This window comes from Cydia strobilella, chromosome Z, assembly GCF_947568885.1.
Source record: "Cydia strobilella chromosome Z, ilCydStro3.1, whole genome shotgun sequence".
Taxonomy (NCBI): domain Eukaryota; kingdom Metazoa; phylum Arthropoda; class Insecta; order Lepidoptera; family Tortricidae; genus Cydia; species Cydia strobilella.
In genome coordinates this window covers 43,494,980-43,522,477 of record NC_086068.1, presented here as the reverse complement: position 1 = coordinate 43,522,477, position 27,498 = coordinate 43,494,980, and the positions used below count along the sequence as shown (strand labels likewise).

General features: G+C 37.2%; 3 protein-coding genes across 5 annotated transcripts in view; all 3 read left to right on the top strand.

Moving 5' to 3' along the window:
- Nucleotides 1-27,498, top strand: part of LOC134754971 (uncharacterized) — a 567,282-nt gene that overhangs the window by 98,321 nt on the left and 441,463 nt on the right.
- LOC134754951 (uncharacterized) overlaps nucleotides 1-27,498 on the top strand; it is a 533,971-nt gene that overhangs the window by 383,965 nt on the left and 122,508 nt on the right. The gene's annotated exons all lie outside the window — the stretch shown is intronic.
- LOC134754857 (protein tramtrack, alpha isoform-like) overlaps nucleotides 16,530-27,498 on the top strand; it is a 28,855-nt gene continuing 17,886 nt past the window's right edge. The window contains exon 1 of one of the 3 annotated variants that reach the window (XR_010128982.1): nucleotides 16,530-16,738. The gene's annotated coding sequence lies outside the window, so the exon portion shown is untranslated. Of the gene's footprint in view, nucleotides 16,739-17,001; nucleotides 17,159-27,498 lie in introns of those variants that run through there. The other 2 variants (XR_010128981.1, XM_063691302.1) reach the window with 2 other exon arrangements.

Genomic DNA, 27,498 nt, shown 5'->3' with positions numbered 1-27,498 from the left:
GATAACAATATTGAGTAACAGTTACCTAGAAAAGTTTCCTTATTGGTATCGATTTATTCCGAACCGGTCCCTAACAGCACCGCAATTAAAATAATCCTGATTGCCAATTAACTTATGAAGATAATAGTTTTATCGAGAAACACTCGTGAAACAATAATTAATAAAATTGTCTAGCAATTCATTAACATAATTAGCTATCTAGATAGGAATTAATAATGGGACGCGAGAGCTAATGAGAGCTGTATTTGCATGTTATATACCTATTTATACGACTACGTATAAGTAGGTAAAGTAGTTAGAATGGCAGACGTTGTGTTCGAAGTAGACGCTTCATCTTACCCCACGCCTGCCCTTCTCGGAACAGGAGCCGCAGGAATATTACTCTGCGCTGTGGCGGTGACGCCGCGCCGCGCGCCGCTGACGGCGCTGACACGTATTCCAAATACCTAATGCACCCAGACCCTGCCCAGGCACGCAGTATTATAAACTAGATTTCGCCCGAGTCTTCGTTCGCGGAGAAGTCATTAAAACTTTGAACCCAATTTCACCCCCTTAGGGATTGAACTTTAAAAAAATAAGTTGAGCACTGAAATATTTGAAGAACACCTACGTGTTTTAAGATTAACTTTACATAAAAATATGGGCTGTCATACCATTAAAAGTATTTAAAAATTTAAATCTACCTATGTTGATCTTTTTGTTTATTTGTAAATTGATTATAAATACATAAAAATGGCTAGTTCTTATTATGAAGGAATAAAGCAGGTTTTGGTTGCCTACCTTTTTTTTAGTTTAGCCAGAGACAAAGTGGTGGAATATTGTGGATCCGACCAAATTTTCGATAAGTTTAAAGAAAAAACGAAAATAAACTTAATTTCCGTATTTTAATGCAGTGTCCACAGATTGGCTACGCAAAGTTTGGACCGTAAAAAGCTGACTCACCCAAACGATATCGTCGCGGGTGACAAAATCTTTGTTATGAATTGTATTGACGGATTGTTAATCGTTATATTACATGTAAATAATGGTAAGTAACCACGATTTCGATAAATTGTTGTTATTAAGTTGCGGAAATTAGCTGTTAATTGTATTACATAGTAATAACTTAGAAATAAATAGTTACTTAATACTCGTATATTTAATATACCCACGAAAATACAGAGGGCGAATGGGCGGCCACGGTTCGCCCGCGGACATTTCTTTCTCATTATTGCAGTGTGTTATTGCCGGCGCGAGATGTCTAACAGTATACGCGGCGAAAATTGAGTGTCCGAATCAAGTCAATGAACCGAAAACTGACCGTTAGCCGCAACGATTCTAACAGGACGGGCCCTTCTACTTCCTACTATTTTTGCCCTCAATAACTTTTATGTGGAACTATTTACGAAACTATGTAGAAGCCTCGGTCGTCTAGTGTTCATCTTCCAATGCGACCTTAGAGTAGGTAGTCAAATACGGTACCAATTGCGTAAGAGCTTTACCTACCGAAAATCAAATGTCGGAAATGAAGTTCACTCGGTACAATTAAGTAATTGCTAGGTTTTGTTGGTAGGTATTGATAAACAATAAGAACCAAGTTTGGTACCTAATTAACACCTACCTTAAGTTATTTGTGTAGGTATCACGCAAATACAAAAACTCTAGCTTTTAGTTAATATACCTACATTACCCACCTACGCAATTGTGATAGTTATTTACGATACAAGTGCGATAAATAGGAAATTCGCAACGAGTGGCAAATTTAAAAAAACACGACCGAAGGGAGTGTTTTAAATGGGCACGAGTTTTACAGTACAACGTTTTACAGTACATATGGCCCTTTAAATTTTCGACGTACCTAGTTACGTAATGTGCTTATTATAGCATAAATATTTTACTTAGATAAATATTTTTGAAACAGATTTTGAGTATAGTATTTTCCTTATAAGTATTCTTTATCTAGTTAGTCTTCCAAGACTAAACAAACGATCCATTGAAACTTTTCGTTTTGTTGAAAGAGAAGGAAGTTTTTGTTCGCAGATTTTACCCGCGTACCTATAATATAAGTAACAGTTACAGCGACCGTTCTCTTGACGCCGTTAGTGCAAAAATGCTTATTCATCGGCACTCGAAATATTCAAAAAGTAGTTAGCAGTTAGCCGTAATTGAAATGGTATTTTTATATATAAAACCACTGAAACTTAGCCTTCTTAATGAACTAAGATAATGAACGATAGCCAAATAATTATCTACCTAATGCTTAATGAAAAAAAGGTTTTAGTCATCGTTTACCTATAAAGTTATAACCAAAGGGGTCAGTATAACGTTAACGATATGCTACGAGTATCACCCGTATACGCTGATATTGTTTAAAAATTCTACTAAATGTGACTAACCAGGTACTTATAGCTTTCCATCTGTTACACAAGTTAATTGGTTACATTAGGTCCCCCCGCGGGTTGCTCACCTTGTCGTGGTGGAGGGGCTTAGTAACCGTGGCTTGGTCACCCACGGTGAAGCGAAGAGGCAACCAGGGCCGGCCTGTTTGGGTCGCGGGCTGGCCCGAGGAGGACGCTCCAATCAGGCTTGTTTAGCCCGCTTGTGATGCGCCGAAGGTGGACCGTCGAGGAAGAGGAGTGTCGGTATTGCGGTAAGCCGTTCTCCCTATCCTCGGCGGCCGAGGTGGGATCGCAGGGGAAGAGGAGTTATGGTATTTCGATGCGCCACTCTCCCTATCCCCTGCGAACTTGGCGGGGCCGTTCCGCTGTAGCGGCGTTGGTGGGGCTGCAGAGGAAGAGGAGTGTCGGTGTTACGATGTGCCGTTCTCCCTGTACTCTGCAGCCGAGTTGTGGTTTTGCGGCAGAACCATAGACCTGATCTGTCGCCGGGCGCCGGGGAAATTCCTGGCGCCCGTGGCTTCCTTGTGGCGGGCTCGGGGGGGGGGGGGGGGGGGTCCGCCACGATACAGAATGGAAGCCGAGGCTTAAGGCGCGTCTTACCATCTGGCGCGCCTAGCGTGAAGGGCCTTCGGGCATTCGCGAAGGAGCCGCGCTCGTGGGCGGCTGCCGTCGGTGGGGTCGCAGATGACAAGCGCAAGCGTTCCTGTAACCCCACCAATAGGGCGGCGAGGCGGCATATGGGGGGTTTTTTAGTGGGTACACCGTGGGCCTCATTAGCCTAGACGGGAGTCCCACATAACCACTCGGGTCACCCCCCGCACCCGGGTGGTATGCGTAATGCATTTTTCCCTCCTAACAAAAAAAAAAAGGTTACATTAGGTAGGTAGTTATATTAGTTATAGGTAGTTAATTATTATAATGATATATATATATATATATCGGTGATGGATACAAAGAGGATGCCTACTACATAATTTCCCAAGTAATCAAGCTTCTTTAGATATAATGTCCGTAGGGGTCACCGCTCAGTCGATTTTAATGGACATCATGCTATAACTTTAATTTAAGGTAAAGTGATATGTTTTAAGCGCACCTATCATCTCATCCCAAGTTAATATATTATAAGGCTATACATACATATATATATATATATATAAATATATTAAAATAATAAAAGGCTGAGCTGAACAGTAGGGTGAAATTTCGCTCGAGAACATAAAATTCGGCTCAGCTATTTAAACTGATTGCTTTGCTAAATACTTTGATATTGCTATATCATCGTCGTGAACTGGATATTTTTTAAATAATCTATACAGCCTGAGGTTCTATTTCTGACTGAAAATGATGTTATATTACCTATTAACTTCTTGCATTCATATGAAACTAAACAACATTTGATCTGTAAACAGATATATACCTATCAATAATTTTTGGGTTCATCTAAATGCAAATTACAATCGATGCGGGTGACCTATATCTCTGTGAATTTTTCACAGCCGTCGAGTCGAGGTATACTCAGGTTATGTTTATTTCAGGGCTGGTTCGCTATTCGAGGGAAAGTGTTGGCACTGGCATAGCTTTATGCATCAACCGCGGCGCTGAAAACTGGGTCAGCCCGCTCTAAGGACTTCAGCTAACAGTGGCACGATGACCTAACCTAGGTCAGGTCACTGAGCACTGAATTATACCTCGTTCCAGGGCGATCGATGCATCAAGCCAACGAGCAAACCCACCTAGTTTAGCCATTTTTTAGCTACATCGGATTCTAAAAGATCTGTGCAATTAATGACATATGACTTTAAATTACTTAGCTTAATCTACCGGAAGACATACCTATGCCTACCTAGAATAGTCTTATCCAATGATTTTACTCACACGCCAACATCTTTAGTACAAAGGAGCTAGGTATTTAAATAGTAAAGTTAACCATACATTGAGATAAAAAATATTTTGATAGCAGAGTGATATGCTTTTCAAAGGGTTAAAAATATTAATCCTAAACGAATTTGTAAAATAATCAGTTTAAGGTTTTTACGTACAGTACAGTTGTCCTATTGTAACGATTTCGGTATATTTACCACAGTTAAGTAGTTTATATTTGCCCCCAATCTTTTATCAACTTCGATGGTAATAAAAAGTACTTCTTTTTGTATCCGTTGTTTAAAAAGCGGTTTAAATAGGTGAGTGGCTAGAGTAAGATGTGAGTCAAAGGCAAAGCAAAGGGAGAAAACGAGAGGACTTCCGCACCACCTTACAACTGGGCTTTTCTTTATGGTCTCAGTAATGCTGGTTTAGCGAAGACTACAAATCTTAATGGTACCTCTACCAACTGCATTACAGGATTAAAAAGTCATAAATCAGACTCAAAGTCGTGTATTTTCACAGAGCACCCTAAATGCTTCAGATTATATTATGGCTCTCCAATGTGACTTCACATTCGTAACGAATCGCACCGAGTTTATGAAAACGAGTTAATTACTATTCCGCTAAAGATCTAAACGTAATTTGGTTCAAAATTTGTCAGTTTATTTAACTGGAACGCGAGTACCGGGGTGCAACAATAGTGGGGTGGCCCAGAAATACTTTCTAACAACCTCAATGCTGCTGCTACCGCTGCCGAATTTTCGTGCTGTGGGTCACCCACAGCTAGAATCGAGAGGGACAGGAATTCGACGACAGGTGACGACACATGGTGCTTGACCTCGTTACTGCTCTGATTTTTAAAGAACAGAAAATAAGTCAAACCTACATATACAGGTTGACCTTAGCCATTGGACAAACCCTGAAATCCCACGAAGGTTACTTCTCAGGAATGCTCTAACGTTAATGTTTTTTTAATTCCCAAACACAAAAATTAATTCCAATGATCGACAACAAAAAGAAACATACTATAATAATCATTGGCAGTGTTTTTGACAACTTGTTCGAAAATGTGCAGCAATGATGACATTTGTCAAAAGTCAGAATCTTATTAATGTCATAAATAAAAAAGATAATCAATAAGGTCGAAGAAGGTTTCATACTATTTATTACCTCAAGAGCTATTAACACATACAGGCTGCTCCAAAGTAAAAAATCGTAATTTGTTAATTTCTTCGTAACCGCTACACCGGTTGTTATCATACTTGGTATACTGATTCTAAATACCCTAATGCATATGTACATTTCGGCTTTGTCCAATGTGGACACCCTGTATGACTATCTAGAGCAATAGTTCAAACAAATTTGTTGTGGCTGCTTGCTGTCTGCCCTTCACCAAGCACAAATATTTATATAGGACAATTTAGTGAAATGGGACGCCCAAGTACAGGAATAAAAGCTCACAAGTCAGATGGATACAACATTGGTCTGATGTGGCACCAATTTGGTCGGAACTGCGCCTTCCTGGAGCAATGCGCATGCAAGACAGGCTGCATCACGATCCACTATGGTTGCCGTGTGGCGCTTACACGCTTTATCACTACATAGTATAAAACAAAGTCGCTTCCTGCTGTCTGTCTGTCCCTATGTATTATGCTTAGATCTTTAAAACTACGCAACGGATTTTGATGCAGTTTTTTTAAAAGATAGAGTGATTCAAGACGAAGGTTTATAAGTATAATCCATCAACATTGCACCCGTGCGAAGCCGGGGCGGGTTGCTAATTGACTATAATAGAAAATAATTTTTAAGAAAAAAAAACCGACTTCAATGGGGGATGCCGTTGAAAGATTACTTATTGTTGATTGTGCACTCTTAGATTCCAGACAATGAAATGAAAAAGACAGCATCTTTTGCCTAATTATGTAGAAAAGGAGGTAAAAACCACCCACTTTTCTAGTAGCATTTCGTTTCTAGGGTCGCAGTTCTAACCTAACCTAACCCACTTTTTGATATCATTTTGTTTCTGTAAAGGTCACAGTTCTAATTAACCTAACCTACTTTTCTGATAGTTCTGTTCTGTGAGAATCGCGGTTCAATGTCCATGTCCGGCTGTCCGGGTCCAAGTTTAGGCCCGAGTTCGGTCTGGGTCCGGGTCCGAGTCGGGGTCCGGGTTTAAGTCCGGGTCCGAGTTCGGTCCGGGTCCGCGTTGCGGTCTGGGTCGATAACAAAGAGAACAAATCGCCAAACGTGAACTATGTGTCAATGAAGATTTCCATTCTGATCATCATCAGCAGTTCCACTTCATCAAATGTCACTTTTTTAAATGTAAATGCTAGATTTGTTGATGAAAATACAAAAACCACTATATGTATGCCTTTCACATTTGAGGAGTTCCCTCAGTTCCTCATGGATCCCATCATCAGAACTCGAGCTTGACATAAATGTGTCTTGAAAACTTAAATTGCTTAACAAACATAAAGAAGAGGACAAATCGCCAAACGTAAACTAAGCGTCATTAAAGAGTTCCATTCTGATCATCATCAGCAGCTCCACTTCATCAAATGTCACTTTTTTAATTGGAAATGAAGGATTTGTTGATGAAAATACAAAAATCACTATATGTATGCCTTTCACATTTGAGGAGTTCCCTCGATTCCTCATGGATCCCATCATCAGAACTCGAGCTTGACAAAAATGCGTCTTGAAAACCTAACTTGCTTAACAAACATAACGAAGAGGACAAATCGCCAGACGTGAACTATGCGTCATTGAAGAGTTCCGTTCTGATCAACATCAACAGTTCCACTTCATCAAATTAAGTCACTTTTTTAAATGTAAATGCTTGATTTGTTTATGAAAATACTAAAATCACTATATGTATGCCTTTAACATTTGAGGAGTTCACTCGATTCCTCATGGATTCCATAATCAGAACTGCGTTTTGACAAAAACGGGACCAATCTGTATGTAATCAAAAAAAGAATTTTCAAAATCGGTCCCTAAATGACGGAGTTATGGAGTAACAAACATTAAAAAAAAAAAAAAAACAACCAAATTTTACCAAATTGAGAACCTGCGCCTTTTGAAATCTTGAAGTCGGTTAAAAAGACAGCATCTTTTGCCTAATTATGTAGAAAAGGAGGTAAAACCACCCACTTTTATAGTATCATTTCGTTTCTGTAAGGGTCCCAATTCTAACCTAACCTAACTTTTTCTAGTAGCATTTCCGGGTCCGGATCTTAGTCCGGGTCCGGGATCAAGTCCGGGTCCGAGTTCGGTCCGGGTCCGGGTCCGATTTGGGGACCATGTCCAGACCCGGATCCGAGACCGGGTCTAAGTTTGGGTCTGAATGAAGAGAATAAATCGCCAACCGTGAACGGTGTCGTTAAAGAGTTCCATTCTGATCATCATCAGCGGTTCCACTTGATCAAATGTCTCTTTTTTAAATGTAAATGCTGGATTTGTTGATTAAAATACAAACATCACTATAAGTATAAGTATTTGACATTTGAGGAGTTCCTTGGGTTCCTCATGGATCCTATCATCAGAACTGCGTTTTGACAAAACCGGGACCAATCTGTATGTATATACTTATAATCAAAAAATAATCATCCATGTCTGTCTGTCTGTCTGTCCGTCTGTCACCAGGCTGTATCTCATGAACCGTGATAGCTAGACAGTTGAAATTTTCACAGATGATATATTTCTGTTGACGCTATAACAACAAATACTAAAAACAGAATAATATAAATATTTAAGTGGGGCTCCCACACAACAAACGTGATTTTTTTGCCGTTTTTGCGTAATGGTACGGAACCCTTCGTGCGCTAGTCCGACTCGCACTTGGCCGGTTTTTACATATCACGCATTACTATATTTGCGGACGGTTGTTACTGGGTAATGGTTTTGTGTGATTCGAAGTTTTATTAACTAATAAACACAGGAGGTTTTTCATCGGGGGACTATACAGAAGGAAAAAATTAATGGGATCTGAAGGGAAAGTGCCGTACAACCTTAAGTTAAAGGAAACATTCTTTTCTATTTAAAAAGAAACAAAATTGCATTCAGTTATTTTTTTCAATTTCGCTTGTTTTTTTATATTCTTGAGTACTATATATTCGATTTTATAAATATTTTGTACGACAGACGAGTGTAAGACCTTTACCAAAGGAGCCAAATCTCTATGTATGAAAAGTGTCCATCAAAAACAGTAATTAGGCGACGCCACCATACACCGAAATACTACCAAAAACAACCTACGTAATTTGGTCGGGTTATTTGTTGGTTCATGTTATACTCATGTCCCAGAGCCTAACTAGCGCCACCGGAGAGATTAGGAACTATTATTTAAAGCTGAAAGCGATCACTTTTGCAACAATTCTGCCATAAGAGATTGGCATCCTTTCTATACCATCCATACCTTTACCTGTACCATGAGTCACTGGCAGTGTCAAAACTGACATATACTCTAACGTCTACGTCATTTACTTTCTATACATCTCGCTCGCACTAATATGTCAGTACGAGCGAGATGCATAGAAAGTAAGTTACGTTTACGCTCGCGTTTATGTCAGTGCCGAACTGATGTTAGCCGTAGGTACTAATGTTTCTTGGAGAAATGTAATATTAACATTAACTGTATCGACTAGTAGAATAAAATAGCGAGTTTATTTTTTGGAATTTTTAGTCGGTTCGATTCCCGGGCGAGATAAGCGAATAAAAAAATCTTTGAATGCAGTTTTGTTTCTTTTAAAAATAAAATAATGTTTCCTTGAAGTAAAATGAGCTACAGTCTGGCAAAAAAGAGTAGAAATAAGGTTAAGTAACTTAAGGTTTTAAGACACTTTCCCTTCAGGGCCCATAATTTATAGGGTTCCGTACCTCAAAAGTAAAAAAAACGAAACCCTTATAGGATCACTCGTGTGTCTGTCTGTCTGTCCGTCTGTCACAGCCTATTTTCTCCGAAACTACAGTAGTCCAGTCATTTTAAACATAGGGGCCACTTTTGGGGGGTAAATGAGAAAATTAAAAAATAAAGTTTTTTAAAGTATATCTTAAATACAGTTTACTTAGCTCCGTTTGTTACGAATGTGACGTCACATTGGGGAGCCATTCATATAATCTGAAGCATTTAGGGTGCTCTGAGAAAATACACAACTAAGTCTGATTTATGACACTGATTCATCAACGCTGAGCCGGTACTACAAACGATAGAAGGTTGAAATTTGCACACCAGGTTGCATTTACAAAATGTACAAGAGATAAGACGATTTTGAAAAATTCAACCCCTAAGGGGGTTAAAAAGGGGATTGAAACTTTGTATGGAGATCAAAAATTTTATCAAGTGCGGGACTTGAAACTTTTTATATGGGCATATTATTAGAATACAGGAAAAGAAATTTCAGCGGTAATAAAAATTCATCCCCTAAAAGGGTTAAAAAGGGGTTGAAAGTTTGAATCTATTACAAATTCTTTGAAACTTCTTAGAATGGCATAAGCAATAGCCGCCTACAAAAAAAAAATATTTCGATGTTTTCGGAAATTCAACCCCTAAGGGGATGAAAATTTGTCTTAGGGTTCAAATTTTATTATAAGCTAGGAACTTGAAACTCTGCAAAAAGGTATTATATTAAAAAACAAGTAAACTGATTTCAGCGTTTTTAAATATTCCCCCAGGTGGTGAAAATTTATATGGAGATCTAACATTTTTTAGAGTGCGGGACTTGAATCTTTGGATAAAGGCATTTTATTAGAATACAAAAAAAAGAAAAATAATTTCAACGATTTTAAAAATTCACCCCTTAAAAAGGGGTTGAAAATTTTATTTTAAGCTAGGAATGAGAATCTTCGTAAAAAGGTATTTGATTAAAAAAGAAGAAAAGTGATTTCAGCGTTTTTGAAAATTTATCCTCTAAGGTGGTGAAAAAGGGGTTAAAAGTTTGCATGGAGATAAAAGGGGGTTAAAAAGGGGATGTAAGTTTATATGTGGTACAAGTTTTCGTTTAAGCTAGAAACATGAAACTTGGTAAAAGGGCATTATATTAAAATAGACGAAAACTGATTGTACCGTGTTTGAAAAGTTTGTATTATTAGTTTTTCCTATTTGCTCCTGATTCTAAGTAGAAATCACATAAAATATCTATAGAAAATCGCTAACTGGCGCGGTCGCGTGCGACGGATTTTACCAACAACGGCACCCGTGCGCACGCTCCGTATACCCGCGCCAGCTATAGCGGACGCCCTTCTGATGTGCCGTCGGAAAGTTACCAAAACTGGGAATTTTTCCACATGGAAAGATTTTAGATCACATTCGACTTCTCATATTTTTGTATGAGTATATTGAGTATCGATATTTTCCATTAATACTATAATCAAATTTTCCCTTGTTTCCTGTGAAAGTTTCCTGAAATTTCCTAGAACTATTCCAATTTTTTCCATTTTACATGTAGGATTTTGGTAATAATCTTTAAGTTTCATAAATATTTTTTTTGTTTTGAACAAGCGTTTTGATCCCAGAAGTAAAGAGACAACTTTCAAAGTCTTACTGGCCGAAAGTATTATTAAAACAAAAGAAAAGTTTTGGTGTCGTTGCATCTACGATTTCGTTATCTGTCATTTAAAGCGGGAATTTCATTATTGCATATTAGTTTTTCAAAATGAATGATCAGAATATGAAGCACTTGCTAATAGGATTATTCAGAATTGCCTTTATTTTACGAGTCTCATATCAAAAAGTATATAGTAAAACACCCTTCAAGTAAGAGGTAGAAAAACTAGTATATATATATATAATAATAAAACTTTATGAAGAAACGGGTGAGATCAGTTTTAAGAAGATTCCGGTTAGAATTAGGACAATCACGGTACATCGAAATATTAACCGAGTTAAATCTATTTTTGACAAGACTCCTTTAACGTCCGTCAGAGTGGCAGCGGATAAATTAAAAGTCAAAGTCGTCTGTCGCCAAAATGGAAAAAGAACGAACTAGGTTTAAAACCATATGTGCAACAAACTGCTTCTAGATATGTAAAGGACCAAGAGGAACATGCCAAATGAGGTAACCAATAAGTTTATAAAAGTTAGCTGAAAAAAATACTCAACGATTTATTGACGATTGAACCTATGTTCCGGCTAAATCCCAATGATGTTCAACATTTCCGTAATACCATTCATTAATTTCCATTCAGTTGTATAGATGTGACTTAGGACCAAAAAATTATACAAAAAGCCAATTTTTAAGAAATACTTTGTATGGCCAAACAAGACGGCCGCAAAATCCTGAACAGCCGTAATGTGACTGGCCGCGAACAATCTCAGATAAAAAAATAATAAGTTGTCGTTAAAATCATTACTTTTAATGTTTACCTTAAATTACATATTTTGAAAATAAATTTGTCTCTTTACTTCCGGGACACCCCAGTATAACGATTTAAAGTTTCCACTGAAATACTTTTTAATTAATCACGCTGTCGGGTTTTTGTTTATTTTTATGCACACTGTTAAGTATTGTCTACAGGAGGGAAAACTTTTGTTTTAAAATCTGTGTACATACATGACTTACCAATGGGCATTTTCATTTTATCTTGTAGGTACATTAAACCGCGACTTTAGTCGTGTTTCAGTAACGTCTAACCGTCACATTCCTGACAAAATGGCCATCAGTTTTGTGACGTTTGCTAACCGGCTGTTAATGGTACACAGTTAAGTGAAAAATAAGTTCCTGTTTGACACCCCTCGTCCCGGCTGTGAGCTGCGTAGGTACATCTCGTGTTCTTCAACTGCGGTGAGCAGGGATTGACCTGCTCACCGCACTGGGTTTATGTCTAACTCCTTTGCCGTTCAGGCGGGTCGTCAGTCTTTGGAATTCGCTCCCTCTCAATATTAGACAAGCCCCGAGCAAGTTAGCTTTTAAGCGGCTAGAAACTCTTCTAGTATTAACAGGAATAAGAATATTCTACTATTAGTAAGAATATTTACATATCTCATGCTCTGAAAGTGGGTCGTTGTTGTTCTAAAAAGTGCGCAGAAAGTGATACGTTTCTGCTCTAGTACAGAAAAGTGGTGTACTCCTCTGCGTCCCCGTCCCACGAGCAACTGGGTGGAAACAAAATTGAAAAATAGTGTCTTTATTTCCCCGCCTGGAACAATTGGTAATTGTTCTAATTTTACTAATCCCGCATTGAATCGTTTTTTATCAAAAATGATGTAAGTAAATTGTTAAAATAAATTATTCTTGATTTCTTTTGTTGAATTTAATTACTCGATTTCATAAGGAGGGAACCAAAAGGAATACACCAAAAATATATTTTTTTAAACCTTATACTTGCGTAAATGAGCAAAGACAAAATCTTATACAGCCACAGTTAACCGTTTGTAATTTCATTAAATTGTAATTTAATATTAACATGTTTTTAAATACTTTTATTATGTTGGCTAAATGACTGGGATGCCATTGACTATTTGGGAGTTTTAGAACGAAAAAGTAAAAAATTAAAAAGTAAGAGGCAATCAAGATTTTTGTGTTATAATGAACAAATCATTTTAAAATTACAGTTAAAATTGCAGTGTGTTAAAATATGAGTGTTTTCGTAAATATTGCAAACTAAATGTTTTTCGCTAGGGGTTATTTATCTTCACACATGAAAAGTCTCCGATTGCAAGATTTGCAAAGTAAGTCCTAAGGAAAACAAATCATGGCCGTAGGTCTATTAGGTACTTTATTTACTGATTTTGCAAAATTGCCTTGTCTTGTTTTGTTTCCTCGCATTCGATATGAAAACCATGAAAAGTAGAGTGTTTAACTGGAGTGAAAGGCACCATTTCCGTCTCGACAGTAATGGGTGCCATTCAACCCTTGGTTACCAATCTACTATTACTATCTTTTTTTTTTGTATTTTGTGTAGTTTATCAAGTTAATGGTACATGCAATTGTTTACGATAGTTCTAATAAATACCTTTTCACTTTTCTCCTTGCACCATTTTAACATGTCTCTGTTTGGCCCAATGGTTGACTGGTAGAGAATGCCATTAGGATCTAAGTCCGCCATTTGTACATTATTTTTGTATTTTGCGCAATAAAGTTCAAATAAATAAAATGCCCTCCTAATCCTGTATCTCAAACACAATGGTAAATTGTAGATTAATTATAGTAGAATTCTGCCGAGGTATTTTGGCGCTCGAACGCAGTGAGTCACCCGAGTTAAACACTACTTTTCATTTCGAATGCGAGGAAAGTCAAATAAATGTGTTTTTTTTTAAAACATGACTACGTATACATTTTATAGTATTTCTTGAGGGTACTTTCAATTAACAATTTAGGCAAAAGTATCGTTATTTATGGAATGAAGAGTCAAATATCAGAATGGCAATTGTATAACAAATCCATTTAAACTCAAATTTCAATTGCTTATAGTAAAAAATTAAAAAAAAAATCGTACTTTGAACGTAAAATGCTCTAGTGCAGACACGTATCATTTTCTGCACACCTTTTAGAACAACAATGACCCTCTTTCAGAGCATGAGAAATGAAAATGATATTGAAAATTGACTGTGTTTTACTGTTTACGCGAGGCTTCCATAATTGTTCAAGCCGATGAAGCGGAAGCGTGTATGCCATGCCAAATCAGGATCTCCTGCCTGGGCAATGGGCATACATTTTATTTCATAGAAATACATAGAAACCAATAGTCTCGCAGATATATAGGTACACGTCGTCTGCTGCTGCTGCTGCTGCTGCCCGCGGTCGGGTTCCAACTTGTAGCTTTAAAAAGAGTAATCTGAAGCAAAACTATTCAGGCATAGGTATCTAGTTCTGTCAGTTTACTCTTTCTAGGATTCGAGTACCTACCTATAGATGACAACCAAATCATTATAGGTATTATGTTGTAGATGTAGAAAATAAGGATACAGGTTTTTATTTGTTTTAACAAAAGAGCACCTTAATTGGTTTTATATAAAAACCTAATAATACAATTTTATGGAAAAAATAACGAGTGCCTAAATAGTATACATATGGACAACGCTAGGAACAAGAAAATCCTATTGAAGAAACCATCTTTCTTCGTTCCTGCGAGATTCGGTCTGAGTCATTTAATTTCCTTTCCTTCCCCTCGCGGAAAAAAAGTGGGCAATGGGCATTGCATTCCTAAATAGGGCTTAAACTTAAACTTTGAACGTACCGAAGCTCACTCGTAACTTAAATCTACCTAGTGTAGCGTTCGCTATAAAAAAAAAATTCCATTGGTTTTTGGAACTTCTTCCATATCAACGTAGTTTGCGTATTTCTTCGGGTTTTTTTTTTTGTTGTTTGTTATGCGAGGGCTAGTTTGTTATCGTTAGGACGGAATTCTCTTAGATGGCGCTCTATCAAAACACATGGAACCTTTTTGGACTGAGATATTTTCGATGTAGGCTGGTTACAATTGCGTTGAATTTTGAATTTCAATTCAGATTCGGAAAGAAGAAATTTGTTTTCTTCGGAGGACTGGAGATAGATTTTCAGATTGACGTGGAAAGGTCTGTTTGTGGTCCGCGAATTTTTTTTAATTTTTTCCTTGTTTCCATCAAGTAAACCTTTAATCGAGAGGAACGTTTTCTTCGGAAGTTGCCAATAATAACTTGGAGTGCCCTTTTCTTCCCGTCGTTCCGCGGCCTTATTGGCCGTAGTTGCCTGCACCAGGACCTTTTAAGGCCACCGTCGAGCAGTGCTTCGGTGGTACGTGGTGGTCGTATCAACGACAAGGCACAGCCGCCGACGGGCAGTCGCCAGTGGATGGTCGTCGACCGGCTGTCAGGTATCAGACCCACGGAGGACACGAGCCCGCACACTGCGTGGTTCGATAGGTCACGGTACAGCGTTGGTTGGCCGAACGTTTTCTTTGGAAAGGAACTAGCAAATTGTCATCGTCTACGGAGCTTGAATATTTTTTAACGTTAAGGGATCGGTTACCGTTTAATAACCCTATAATTGTTCATTGTTATTTTTTGTGCCATATTTCTTTTAATTCTGTAAAGCCGCTGTTATCCGTATTCCGTATTCCGCATTTCTTTACGGCATTTTCAAAATTCTAATTGCCCCTAATTGTCAGGCGAAACTAATATTCGGCATTAAATTTAGGCACCTATCACCCGTTGAAACAGCCATTATCGTCCATAATCTCCATCTCATTAATCCATTTATTTCCTTCTACAGCTAAATTTATACGCCGTTATCCTTCGCACGTACACCAGTTCACGCCAGTGCGGAAAGCGGACAGTCAAAAAAATAATTTGTCTTGGTTATAATAATTTTTAAATTCCATGTGTAGATTTTTTTTGGTGTTTTATGTTAAATTTAGTGAAGTGCTTAACAAATTATACGTGTTGTGCAGAAGTATTTGTTTTACTGCACTAGGTACTACATTCCGCCGTATTAGGATCCGTTACCTACTTGTATTATTTGAGTAGGTGCACTATAAATTGACTCACCATTTTTTTTTATCCTTTTTTATGAGGGTTCCGTACCCAAAGGGTAAAAAACGGGACCCTATTACTAAGACTTCACTGTCCGTCTGTCAGTCTGTCCGTCTGTTTGTCACCAGGCTGTATCTCATGAACCGTGATAGCTAGACAGTTGAAATTTTCACAGATGATGTATTTCTGTTGCCGCTACAACAACATATAAAAAGTACGGAACCCTCGGTGGGCGAGTCCGTCTCGCACTTGGGTTTTAATAAATATATATATGTATGAATGATTAGTTATATTCGCAAAAGCCGCCGGTGAATTAGAATTGCAAATAAGGATGCAGTTACGCCAGTTAGTTATCTCATGCTTATCCCGGCGTGCCGTGCACCCAGCGCCGGCTCAGGCGCGGGTGTCGCGGCGCTCGGGGCCGGAGCCGTAGACGTCCCAGGCCCAGGACATCGTCGCTATGTTGCGTGTTTTCCACGATTCTACTTTTGAAACTTTCTAACCCTGTGCCGGAGTGAAGCGGTAGGGAGGGGCGCGCGCGGGTGCCAGAGAGAGGGTACCGACCTCATTGCCCATTGCCACTCCTCCCGCCGAAGCGGCAGGCCATTTTTATCAAAAATACTTTCGTGTTCTGTAAACGCGCGCGGAAAATTGTTTTTTTTTTTTTTAAGAAAAATATATATTCCCAAATATCCTCAAACATTATATAAACAGTGTTTAAGTTGATATCGTATCAATGAAACAGTACTTTCGTAAAAGCTTACCAAAACAACCCTTTTAAAAATTTGTAAAAAAGTGATGACATTTTAGTTCAAATAAAAAACTGTGCGCCCCGAGATTTGTTTTCCGATAATTCGGGTGTGCTCGGTTGCGAAAAGTGGCTGCCATCGGCTATCTTCGGCGGCGATCGCCACAAGGAGGGAGTTCAACCCTGCCGGAGAGCAACAGAGATAGAGGAGAGCAGTGTGACATGGCGACGATACGAATGGATTGATGTTTTTCCTCGGAAAATTCATCCCTCAAACGACATCACTAACATGTTCAGGTAAATTGTAATGATAAAAATGTACATATAAGAAAAAAGTATGCACGAGCGGCGTCTCCCGAAGGCAGTTACATACTTATGTAAATAGTCTTATAACTAATGCAATATAGGTATAACATAGGTAATACCCGGACTGGGAGGAAATCAATAAATTTCTATAAATCAATATTATACCGTGCACCCCGCGCCGAATATATCCTCTGCCGCCATTTCAATGATGACGGCGTATTTTTTGTGAGATATTCGAGTCGCGGAGCGAGCGCGAGTCGGTGTCGGTACTCGCCGCTGCGCGGCGCGGGGTTGTGGCCGTCAGTCGTCGGGTGAGCGGGGTGCGACGCAAACGCGGACTCGGACTATGGCGGAAGGGCTGATCCTCATTCCCATAAAAGGGTCGAGTTGATTGTGGTGTGGATACGTTTGGTATGTCTTCTAATATTAGTGCAGTGATATTTTATGAATAACGGCTATTATCTAGTCGTACCGTTCGAATCGATGTGAATATCATAGGTAATAATGCCATTGTGATGACGTAATGTAACGCGCTCGGCTGGGTGCGTAGTAATAATTCGAGCACCCGTTTATACCGCGATAACGTTTGTGGTCACCAAGCACCTGTGTATGTGGATGTGGAGCAAGTAATCGTGCTTTTTGCAATTCATATACATATTATGTTTTGGATTCCAATCAGATTCTGATTGGATTAGTTTCGCGATTTGTATTGTTTTGCGTTTATAATTTTATTTATAGAAAATTTAGAATATAAATAGTTATGTTATTATTTTTGATGGTTCGTTGTGTTAGCCTAGTGACGTGAACGTTTTCTGTGGGAGTGAGCCGCACTCCGCAGCCAGGGGCGCGATTGTTTTCTCACTGGCCGCTGGCGCTGGGCGACACCGACAGCGACGACGCGAGGCGAGCGACGCGCCGTGCGTTTATTACCCGAGCGATACCTACTCGCTACGCTGTTCTTGCCACTAGGGGCACCCTCAATTCATTAACTCTAAATTATTTCAAGTCTAAATGTGTTTAGGGTTCAATTTATAATCCACAAAACTAAGTCTTTCCACGTTTTTCCAACCTTATGTAGAAATTATGTTATAGGTAGCTACCTACCTATTACCGAATCAAAACTTAATATTGTTTGCCTGTCTGACTATCTATCTTCAAAAACCAATACGATTTTTGTAAATAGAATAGGTAAATCGAAATGAGACATAAAAATACCTACTTAATTAAAAATTAACGTTTGCACGTTTTGAACTACCTACGACGAATACTAGGTTTACATTGTAAAGGGATCGAAACATAAAATAAAGTCATCTGTTTCCAGTTACAACCAATTAAACGTTGGTATAGTTACTTATTAATCAATATAGGTACCTGTACCTACAAGAAATCTTGTGTGCACATAATTTCAGTGTTATGTTATGCATCAGTACTCTCAGTAGACACAGGTTCAACACTAGTAAATGCATTTGAAATTCAATCGGTTTATCTATACTTAGTAGAAAGTTACTGAACAATACCTGAATAGAAATGTTAGGTTTAAAAAATACTCCGGTAATGGAACGCGCTTATGATGTACAAGAAATAAACTTCTCATAAATCCAACAAAACCTAGCAAGTGTACATCTTGTACAACTAGACAATGCTTCTATTAAGTACTTGTAAACAAATCAGGTGCAGTCTACTGTCTAGTCTACGTTTACACTTGAGTGATACCTACCTACCTATTTGACATAGGTAGGTATTCAAAGATTACTGGTACAAAAGCCAGCAAAATATTAAGACGAAAGTGTTATAAAGACTTTTCATACAAACGTAGTCCTCTATGTTGTACCTATATTAACACAGCTACCTATGTTTTGCCCTTTTTCCATTTATAGATTATTGTAAAAATTAGGAGCGATGTCTTCAATTGATCATAAATTCCCACCTGAATTCACAGCAATGGGTTGGTAGAGTGCTAGAGTGCGTAGAAAGTTATTCCCTGTACATTTTTAGTTATAAAACGGATACTTAGGTAATTTCCAAACTTTTTGAATATTAGGTACATATCTACGTTTGAAAAACATGTAATGCCTATAGTTAAACCACGTTTACTTTCAATTAGGGTAAGACCTCCAGTGAATGAGCACTTAAGCAATTATTCAAGTTTGAAAAATCATTTCTCAGCATTCATTAATAATTTAAATAATTAATTGCAATTTAATCAATCCTCATTTAATAATTAAGAAAGTAATTTCTGCGATTTTTTATAACTTTCATAGTTTTTGAGTTATAACATTATTTATCAAAAAGTACCCAAAAACCTAATGAATGAACATGAAAACTAGTGAATGAACACCGCAAAATGCAGTGAATGAACATAATTTCGATCTTTTTAATCAGCATTAAAAATACATTTTTAACACAAAACCCGTTTCCAGCTCTATTCTAGTAGGTATAGCGAAAGCGTTCATATCTTTTTATCCCCTTTATTTGACATTAAATATATAAGAATGTAATAAAATCATGGTTATTCACCAATAACACAGAAATCTATTACATATTAATAAGAAAAAGAGAATCAATATTTAAAACAAGAATTAACGTGCATATTTTGATGAAAAAAGGTCAGGCTCAGCAAATAATGCTTAAAATAATAGACTTTTCATTCCGTTGTTCGTGGTTACATTGTTCATACATAGAATTAGTGGAAACCCAATGAATGAACAAGTCAAATTTTGTACTGTTCATACATAGGCATGAAATATCTAGTAAATGGACTATGAAAAATCTAGAAATTTGGTTTGTTCCAATACTGGCTGAATGAATCAGAATCGTTTTCTATGCAGAATCACAAATTCAATACCATCGTATCGTATCGTGTCGTATCGTTTACATATAAATTTAGAAAAAAAAAATCTAGACGACCAGTGAATGAACACGCCGTTCATTTACTGGTTTCAGAACATTTGATAAGCCAGTAATGGAACTCTAAAAAATAAAGACATAATCGCATAATACGCCGACAAAGTGTGCATTTATAGAAGGTTTAACTCTTAATCTATCCAAATAACTAAACTTTGTACAGGTAAACATTAAATAACCACTTCATATGTTGCTCCAAACGTACACTGTTCTTATCTGAGATCTAATTTTTCCATACAAAACTTCAAAACCAGAAACACGTAAACTTCAAACGCCAGTCACATTGAAACTGGTTGAAAATAAATTTATCACGAGTTGCCATGGCATAGGAAATAAAGTTGTTTATAAGAAAAAAAATACGACCAGTGGTAGAAATTGCTATATGTCTTATTTTAGACAAAAAACGTGAATTTGTTCATTCACTGGGGGGTGTTCATTCACTGGTGGGTTTACCCTACATAAGTTGATCCTATATTCAACTACCTACTACCTTGTATTTCCTTATACTGTAAACAATAGGATCGTAATGTTATGGAGAATGTTACTGATGAAATGACTGCACCGTACCGTACCTCTAACAGTAAACTCTAAATACCTAATTTTATATTCCTCCTAAAGCGGACGAAAACATAAATGATAGTTACTTGTTTATTCATATTGTGTAGTAATATGATGATACGATTTAATAATATTGTCATTCCTTCGTTCCATTCCAATTTTTATATTAGGTACCGATTTTATTTTATTCCATTCACTACACCGTCATTCAATACTAATGTAATTACTTAAAAATAATGTCATTTATACTGATTGTGTCTGATCCGCATATTAATTAGTAAACCATTATTATAATTGCAATAGTTCAGTAATTTAGTTACCTGCTTTAAGTACTTTTATTAGTAACTGCACCTATATAGGTAGATCGAATGGCGCATAAGTAATTAGGGAAAACTCCTAATATTACCCCTAAATGCTCCTAAATGAGTTAATCCTTATTTTAAAGCTGCACCACAAAAATAGGTGTCAATAAGACTGCACCGACCGTCAAGTGGCGCCCTCATTAGAGGGATTGTGTTTTCTAATAAACCAATCCATTTCTGTATAATTCAGTATATTAATGTTGTATTTCTACTGATTCCCCAACTTTTGGTCTTTGTCACATAGTTTTATTTTACTTATTTTTTGCTTCATCACCTAAACGGCAAATGGTGGCCACTTTTTTCCGTTTAGGTGATAAAATAAAGGCAAAAGTAAGTAATATAAAACAATATTTATAGTTTACTGTTAATGTATTATGCTTGTATTATGTTATCTGTAATCTCGTTTGTTAATAAATAACCCCTATGACACTGACTATTCCGAGTAGGTACGTCATTGTCGTCATATAAAACAATATCTGTGGATTATACAGAAACGGATTGGTTTATTAGAAAACACAATCCCCCCTAATGAGGGCGCCACTGGACGGACGATGCCCTCTTAAGTTACGTAAGCCAGATGTAACCTTATCTTATATAGAGAAGAAGTAACAAAATAAGCCGTTTAACTTGGGATCTTAACGCTGCGTCTTACGTAAGCGAATACTCGGGAACGCGAAGCCAAGCGGCGCGGGGCGGCGCGGCGGGCTCAGGCTGCGTCTTACGTAGGCGAACAACTCGCGAACGCGAAGCGAAGCTGCGCGGCGCGGCGAGGCGCGACGCGGCGCCCCACGCGGCGGCCAAGCGAATTAACCGCGAATGCGAAGGAAGACACAATAATTATTGTTAATAATAAATAAAGAATAAAGAAACAAAGCGTTAATACGTATGGAAGTGTCCTAGGTAAGCGTTCTTCGCGCGAACGCGAAGCGGCGCGGCGCGAAGCTAAGCGGCGCGGCACGATGTGATGGCCTTGTCCGAAGTGAGCTCGTCTATAATACACGTGCACGGGTTTGATGCTAGAAAGATATCGACCTTATTCTTATTTATAAAAGTTGATTTTTATATTGTGTGCTATTGTCGTGAATTTTAAGAAATAAAAATAAAATAACTAGTGGCTCTGTGAGCTATTGTAGACCTCGCAATAAGCTTCATAAGCTTAAAATGTAAAAATAATAAATCTTAATTACTTGAGTCATTATCACAGCGAACTTACAATAGTCGTAAGTGGTACTTTTGGTACAAGCTTTTATCGCTGACTGTATGGGAGAGTGGGTCATAAGGAATCATTTTTTTTTGTAAGAGCTGTAGTTGCGACCTTGCGACATTTTAATTCAAATTGTATCGTTTTCTTATCTAAGCCTAGAGTATCAATCTAACTCTTAAACTTTATTAAGAAAAAAGCTTTAAGGCTAGAAATAAAATAAGATGCAATTAATATAAAAGTGGAGAATGATTCACTGTTACCCATGTATGGGTAATAGTGGATCACCGTCCGATTTTAATGATGACTCACGTTAGACCGGGCCGTGTCAGGGCCGGAGCTTCCGGTGCTTACTTTTCTATGACAAGACAGGTGATCACTTGATGCTTTCCATAGAAAACGAAGCGCCCGGCGGACACGGCCCGATCTAACGTGAGTCATCCTTAAACGAAACGATAAGAGCTGCTGCATCCATTAAAATATATTAAGGTTTATGATATATGTGCAAAATTTTGATCATATCCGTCGATCATACTTTTTCATAGTTTTTTTTTTATTTTTTTTTATTTAGGCAACAAACAGTCATATACAAAAATGATGTAATAATAAGCAATGTGTTAATAGACCTTGAGTGCCCTACCTTAATTAAATAATTTCTAATCTAAAGTAGCTAGTGTAGGAGCAGTAAGCGGAAAACAAAGTTATCATTAATTAACAAACTTATCAGTAACTTGAAGTGTATCTATATTCATTCATCCATGTATATGTATGCACGGGCAGGTTGCTTACTCGTACATACATCCACACGGGGTACACAAAGAATGTTATAAATAATTTGTGCATAAGTTACCTATTACAATGTTAAATTATAGAAGTTGTTACAAAAGTTTAATTATACCTACTTAAATAAACAGTGCCTACTTAAATAGTGTGCGATGATTTTTTATCTTATTTTCTGCATACTGGCTACATATTGAAGAGCATTTTGCTATTTTTGTGGAGATTTATATTAGTTTTGTGCTTCTAGTATCATGATATTTTTCCTAAAAGAAAACTTTTAATTTTCATGCCCAATTTTCTTTGATACACTGTGACCCAATTTCATATGATCCACTCTTCCCCATTGATGGTAGTTTAGAAAAAAATCCCTCAAAAATGTATTTGTTTGGTTTATGGTTAAAACAAGATAATAAGTCTATTTTTAATACATTGAAACCAATAAAACCATATTTACAATAATGAAAGAATTTGTAATCACTAGCCATAAAAAAAACGATTCTTTTGAAAATCATGTATAAAAGTAATTGTACAGGTGCGTGGCGTGGCGTGGTAGCCGATGCTCATCACTGCGAATTTTAGTTCAGAAGGTGAGAATGGACTAACCTTACCTAGCTTAAAAGTAAAAGTGACCGACTCTCCTTTTCTTAACACAACCTACTCATCGAGACAATTCTGATAAACCCAAACACAATTTGGTTGCGTTGTTTAATCACAGAGTTTCTATGGTCACCTCCTGTTTCCATCATCAGATCAGCTCGATGGTAGGTACAGGTACTATAATATTGCATTGTCACCCGACATGTATGCAAAAATTCAGCTTAATCGGGGTCACATTTTGGAAGCTAAATTTGACCCACATTTACTAACAAAACAACATTAGGCCAAGCAATAAGAAAGTATAGAGGGAAATGTTTGTATGGGGATGTGTTTTCTATGTATATTATATATATCGTTGTCTGAGTACCCATAACACAAGCCTCCTTGGGCTTACCGTGGGACTTAGTCAATCTGTGTAAGAATGTCCTATAATATTTATTTATTTATTTATTATTTATATCTGTAATGTATGAAAGTGTAAAATCTGTTATTTTGCCGAAATGTACAAATATATTTAATTAATATTTCAATCATATGACACACAAATATACATGGTTGATATTGACAACATAAGTGAAATTAATAAAAAAAAATTAATTTCCCTTGATAGTATCAAATTTCACTATTTCTCCTTACTTACGAACGAACGATATTTAGAAGAATATTTGTGATGCAAAACGGCGTAACGCGTACACGGAGTTAGGAAGGAGTAACTTTACGCTAGTCAGTTACATCTTATTTTTGAGGATAGGTAAGTATATTATAAGTACCGGCCAATAGTAATCACCTTTGAGTGTTTTTGTATGAGCTTGTATAGAGTAAACAATATAGGTTAGTTTGTAGATTGCATATTTTACTAGTCATTTTATACAAATATATGATGAATACTGCAATTAAATACTGTGAATTACAATAGGATACTCAGCATATTACTAAAAAACTTCTAGTAAAAAATGAAGTTGACAATACATTAAAACAAAACCTCTATGAAAAAACCATTACATGAGACCAGTTTTTCTCATCACCCGTACAAAGGAATACTACTAGACTACCTAAAGCAGTGAGGTGGAAGTCACTCACAAATACAAAAAAAGTTATACTGTAAAAACATGCAGGTGATATGTTATTGGCCGGTACATATAAAAAACCGGGCAAGAGCATGTCGGGATTGTCGGGCCATCCTCAGTGTTGGGTTTCGTAGTTACCCTTCCGTCACAATATAAGGCTAAACTGGAGCTATTAGTATAGAAGATTGTTAACAAATGGATGAAATGATGCTTGGTGCCTTTCACCCGAGTTAAACAATCTATTTTTCATATCGAATACGGAAACCGAAAAGACAAGGCAAATTTGTATAGTCAGTAATAAATTAAAATTAAAGTAATAGACATAAAGCCATGATTTGTTCCTTAGAACTTAGGTACCTACTTTCAATCGGAGACTCTAGTCTGGTCATAATCCATAGCGAAAAACATTGAATTGCAATATTTATGAAATAAATTTTAAGAAAAAAAAACTGACTTCCATGTGGGATGTCGGTGACAGATTATTGTTGATGGTGCACGATTCCATACAATGAAATGACAAAGACAGCATCTTTTGCCTAATTATGTAGAAAAGGAGGTAAAACCACCCACTAGCATTTCGTTTCTGTGAGGATCGCAGTTCTAACCTAACCCAATTTTCTGATAGCAGTTCGGTCTTGTGAGGATCGCAGTTCAAACCTAACCTAACCCACTTTTCTAGTAGCATTTCCGGGTCCGAGTCCGGGTCTGCGTTAGTGTCCGGGTCCTGGACCGGGTCCGGGTCTAAGTCCAGGTTCATGCAGGTTCAGGTCCAGGACCATGTCCAGATCCGGGTCCATGTCCGGGTCCAAGTTTGGGTCCAAGTTCGGTCCGGGTCCGAGTCGGGGTTTGGGTTCGAGTCTGGGTCCGGGACTGGTTCCAGGTCTAGGGACCAGGTCTATGTCCAGATCCGGGACCGCGTCTGAGTCCGTGTCCAAGTTTGGGTCCGGGTCCGTAACGAAGAGGACAAATCGCCAAACGTGAACCTTGCGTCGTTGAAGAGTTCCATTCTGATCATCATCAGCAGTTCCACTTCATCAAATGTCACTTTTTTAAATGTAAATGCTTGATTTGTTGATGAAAATACTAAAATCACTATATGTATGCCTTTAACATTTGAGGAGTTCCCTCGATTCCTCATGGATTCCATCATCAGAACTGCGTTTTGACAAAAACGGGACCAATCTGTATGTATATACTCACAATAAATAAATTAAAACGCGCTCCAAGGGTTCCGTACATTATCTTTAAAAAACCCGTAGGGGTCGGATCAAAAAGTAAGTAATTAAGTCCGACTCACGCTTGAGTGCACATTTCTAATAGGTTTTCCTGTAATCTATAGGTATTATCGGTAGTATAGGTAAGATCTATTTTATGTATTTTTTTCAAAATTTTAGACCCAGTAGTTTAAGAGATAAAGGGGGGGGGGGGGGGAATGGTCAGTTTTTGCCTATTTTCTTGAATAACTTCTAAACTGTTTATCCTAAAATTTATAAAAAAAATATATCTGAGATTCTCACAATGAGCTCTTTCATTTGATATGTAACACGATATAGTTTGGAAAACTTTGTTTTTTAATTTTCTCATTTACCCCCCAAAAGTGGCCCCCATGATTAAAATTCATTTGTTTACGTTACACGTCCGTCTTTGGGTCGCAGACTTACATATATGTACCAAATTTCAAGTTAATTCGTCCAGTAATTTCGGAGAAAATAGTAACGGATACTAATGGATTTTAGTACTTCTTTATGGGACCAATATTACTTCCACGTTATGGTTATTCTTCTGTCTACTTCTTCTATGTTCCTCTCTTTTTAAAAAGAACCGTTTGCCTAGGTAGACATGGCTTTCTATTCGACAGAAATGTTGTTTATCACGATAGGGTGTTTATAATGGTTAGTCAAGATTTTTGTCTTATCTAGATTGATTTCTAGCCCTATTTATGTACTAGCTTGATGTAAGTCATTAATCATAAACTGTAATTGGTACTATACTTTACTAGTTATTATACTACTATAAACTATATCGTGTTACATATCAAATGAAAGAGCTCATTGTAATAAACAGTTTAGAAGTTATTTAAGAAAATATTCAATAAATTACCATTCCTCCCCCTTTATCTCCGACACTACTGAGTCTAAAATTTTGAAAAAAATACTCAAAATAGTTCTTTATTATAGTGGCTTGGCGAAACAGGCTTTAGGTTACTTTTCGCTCAAGTCGTCGCAAATATGGACATATTTGGTATCGGTGCATTCAGTGTGATGTCCTGAACACAAATATATGAGATGACAAGCGCGAAAGTGGTGGGGGTAGTTGCTGTGACGTCAAAATGTCGGCAGTACAAAGTTGTTTACTTTTTTTTAAATCATACCATGTAGGGTATCAAATGAAAGGGCTTTGTGAGTAGATCACAAATATATAACATACTGTAACATTTTCACCACTCCGTCTAACAAATTATTAGAAAACGTTCAAAAATATCACAATCCACAGTTGACTTTGAACTGCTTTAAATTGAAAATGACTGAATGGATCATTCCAAAATACATACCAAGTGACTGTGAATATCCTCTATATAACGCTAAAAAATAATTAACCAGATAGAACCAAAAATAAGAAAAGTACATCAAGTGGAAAAAAAGTATAATTTTTTGTTACATTAAACTGCAACTATTATTAAAACAAACAAAAAACCAGACTATTTACATATATTTTTGAAATGGTCTTTTCACAAGCTTTCATTTGATATCCATATTGCTATAGTAAGAAAAAAAAAACAATCCCCCCTCCCTTTTTCATTAGCGGGCGCCATTTTTAAAATTTATATAGCCCATATGAGATGTGGTTGAATTCGCCAGAATTGTGTTAGTAACATAGGCTATATAAATTTTGGAAATGGCGCCCGCTAATGAAAAGGGGGGGGGGGGTTTCTTACTATAACAATATGGGTACCAAAAGAAAGCTAGTGGAAAGACCATTTCAAAAATATACGTAAATAGTTTGGTTTTTTCTTTGTTTTAATAATAGTTGCAGTTTAATGTAACAGAAAATTATACTTTTTTTCAACTTCACAGTCACTTGGTATGTGTTTTGGAATGATCCATTCAGTCATTTTCAATTTAGAGCAGTTCAGTCAACTGTGGATTGTGAAATTTTTGAACGTTTTCTAATAATTTGTTATACGAAGTAGTGAAAATGTTACAGTATGTTATATTTGTGATCTACTCACAAAGTCCTTTTATATGATACCCCACATGGTATGATTAACAAAAAAAGTAAAGA